This window comes from Neomonachus schauinslandi, chromosome 13, assembly GCF_002201575.2.
Source record: "Neomonachus schauinslandi chromosome 13, ASM220157v2, whole genome shotgun sequence".
NCBI lineage: Eukaryota > Metazoa > Chordata > Mammalia > Carnivora > Phocidae > Neomonachus > Neomonachus schauinslandi.
Window position 1 is genome coordinate 38,479,898 of NC_058415.1, and position 3,868 is coordinate 38,483,765.

A 3,868-nucleotide genomic window follows, 5' to 3' on the forward strand; every position below is an offset into this window, starting at 1 on the left:
TAACAGTAACCCTAACCGTAACCCTAACTCTAACCCTAACAGTAACCCTAACCCTAACCCTCTGGAGAGGTCCCTGAACGGCAAAATACCAAGCACATACCCTAACCCTAACCCTGAATCTGAGAAAGTGGCTTCCTGAACACAAGACAAGAAAAGCTGAGAAGCAGCCTAGTTATCCTAGAGAAGACCCCAACATTTAAGAACTGGTAGTATTTCTGAAAATGGGTGTGAAGGTAGAGATTAAAAAAAAAAAAAATGGTAGTTTGCGCCAACTCCATGGTATATAAGCAGAGAGTGTGAAGATTTGGGGCACGTTTTAAAAGTCAACTATATGACAATGTAAATAAGCTATTGTGCTTTGTGTATAAAGAAAAATCATGATAGTAAATCTCTGATTAAAATACAGGTGTAGGAATTTCTACAATGTTAAAATGCAAATACCTTTCCGTTTGTTGACATCGAACAACAGATATATAGGAAGCCACATTTATTAATTAAAATCAATTACGTGGAGCTATAAATGGGATCCCAATTAACTTTTTGAAACTAGAATTCCCCCTGGGCATCAGCATACATTTTAGTGTAAGGGTCAAAGTCACAACAAAATCATAATCATTGTCCATTTTGAAGTGATAAAAACTTCACTTTGTTTAAAAGACAATTGATACTGTGTCTGATTGCTACTATGTTCTACCTCTCAATTCACTGAAAAAGGAACTACCCATTTATACATTTCACCTCCCAGTTCCTCTTCCAGTATCTTAGAGGTCCACAAGCCAGACACAAAGGTGGAGAACACACGATACGGTGTTCTACAGTTACCATTCAATTGATTGTGTTGACTCCAAATAGCATTCTCTTATCACTTAACAGCCTTTTGTATGTTTTCAAAATAAAATATTAAAAATATTATTCCCTAAGCCCCCTTTTCTATGCACTCGTGCAAGACTGTCATTAATTTTTTTCTTCTTCCTATCTTCTAACATAAAATATTTTTACTATTTTTGATCTTGGGCTACTGAAACTATATTCCCAAAGAAGAATTTTAAAGTCTGGTCAGTCTGAACAAGCATTTTCAATAAAATCAGCAAAAGAAATACTAACAATAGTAATCATACACTATAGAAAATGGGGAGTCTGATATTCCCAACTCAAGAAATAGAAACAAGATTAACATTATATACACAGAGGGGTGCCTGGGTGGCTCACTCGGTTAAGCGTCTGCCTTTGGCTCAGGTCATGATCCCAGGGTCCTGGGATCGAGTCCTTCATTGGGCTCTCTGCTCAGTGGGGAGCCTGCTTCTCTCTCTCCGTCTGCCTCTCCCCTTGCTTGTGCTCTCTCGTTCGCTCTCTGTCAAATAAATAAAATATTTTTTAAAAACTTAAAAAAAGGTGATGTACAAACAATTGATTACTGGTTTTCCCTATACTAAGCAATCTTAAGGCTATGTACACAAGATAAGTAGACAAAATGTGATAGTGAAAGAGAATGCATGTACTAATAGTATCTTTTAAATTTTCAAATAGCATTACTGAATTGATTTTCTGAATACATTTGATTTATTAAAATATATACTCATAGCTTTTCAGATAACTTATTGTATAATGTAAGGTTTCATTTCATATAAACATCAATAAAACCAAGTCCACCACATCATATTTTTAGAGATTTTTTTAAAGATTTTATTTATTTATTTGACAGAGACACATCAAGAGAGGGAACACAAGCAGGGGGAGTGAGAGAGGGAGAAGCAGGCTTTCTGCTGAGCAGGGAGCCCAATGTGGGGCTCGATCCCAGGACCCTGGGATCATGACCTGAGCCGAAGGCAGACACTTAAGGACTGAGCCACCCAGGCACCCCAGAGATTTTTTTAAATACTCATTTCATAAACATTTATTGGGCTCATCCTGGATTTCAGACATAGTTCCAGGTACTGTGGATTTGGGGAGGGGAAAGTAAGGAATATAAAATTGAGAAGGTCACATTTGATGTGGGCTTCAAGGAAAACTAATGGATTTACCAAATTCAGGAGTAGAGAAGGGTACTCCATGCAGAAATGACAGCAGTAGCAAAGTGACAGAAGTTTGGATGAGCATGGAACATTCAAAAATATAAAAGTAGGTCAGTGTGGTTAGAGCATAGTTTTCATGGGGAGAGTAGAAAGATAAATTGGGAATAAAATTGGTGTCATATATGAAGTCCTAAGAAATTTGAAATTCATTCTACAGGTAAGAGCGAGCAGGGAAGAGTCACAAATAAAGGATGTTTTACAAAGATAATGATGGTGGTGATGTTTGTAAATAATGTCTATTAAGAATAATTTGGAGGGGCACTGGGGTGGCTCAGTCGTTAAGCGTCTGCCTTCGGCTCAGGTCATGGTCCCAGGGTCCTGGGATTGAGCCCCGCATAGGGCTCCCTGCTTGGCGGGAAGCCTGCTTCTCCCTCTCCCACTCCCCCTGCTTGTGCTCTCTCTTTCTCTCTCTGTCAAAATAGATAAATAAATAAAATCTTTAAAATAAAATATAAATAATTTTAAAAAACTAATTGTAAGAGAAAGCTACAGCCATTATATTGTAACTGTAGCTTTGATTATTTCTCCCTAAATATGTTGCTTTATTTTTCTTCCATTCAAGGACTTCTGTTTCTTTTACAGCACTGTCTGATCTTATGACTTATCTTGATCAGGTGACCATTAGTCTTCTGTAATATGTCATATATGATCTTATGTGTTATCTTGATCAGGTGACCTTTACTCTTCTGTAATATGTCATATCATTCTCTTCAAATAATATTCGCTTGCAATCTTGGATATTTTCTACTGTTCTCGGTCCTTCAGTTCTCTTATAAAACACAGTCAATGAAGTTATTATGCACTCACTAGAAAGCCCATTCCATACCACTTAAATAGATCTTGCCCTGTTGCATCAGCACCCATTATTTGCCAGGGCCACAAACTGAGCTAAGTGTTATAGTCTAAACAGAGTGAGAAGCCTGGCTGGATCTTCTTATATAATCAAAGATGAAAAACTATTACTTTTGTGCCCCTCTGAAGGTATATACTATCTTCATTCCTAGAAGCAGACCTCAGAGACAGTGCTCACTTTAAAACTGGATGCAGGGAAAAAGATTTTGACTGTTAAAATATCTATTCCAAGATTCGGTCATAAGACCTTTGTTCTGAGCTCAGCCCATGACTATACGTCAAAGTTATGTATTTTGTCCTTTGCCTAGGCAAAATTTTTATTAACCAACCAGCCAATGGAACATCATGTTGGGCAGAGAGAGCTAATATGAAATAGAGAAAGAACAAAAAAATTTTAAATATATTAGCAAACCAAGAACAGAGCCTGATATAAAAGAGATAAAATGTAAAAAGGAAAAACGCAAAATCTGGCACCTCAAAAGCACAAGTGCAAAATTAAACAATGAAGGAAGACAGGAACTAGCAGGATTCTTTACAAAATAACCAGGAGATTTTAGTAGATTTCAAGTTCAGTGTAAGCCAATAGTGCAATGCAACTAATAAAGGGGGGAAATGCTATGCTACTGAAAAGTGAGGAAAAGTAGTGTGCAAATGAAGATATGCTGTGCTTCATAATACAGAAACAGAAATCCATGGTGTTAGAGTCACATCTGGAGTATCTATTCCACTTTAAAACCACAGTTTAAGGGAAACGTTGACAAACTAGAAGGTGCTTCCTCATCTTTCACATGATACAATGCTACAGTTACTGGCCCAAGAGAGAACCTTGGAAGTCACTCTTAAATTCTACCATCCCTCTCAATCCTCACACCTAATTAGTTAACAAGTTTGTTAATCCTGAGCATTGAACCCATCATCTAAAGTAGGGGTTCCCAACTGGAAGG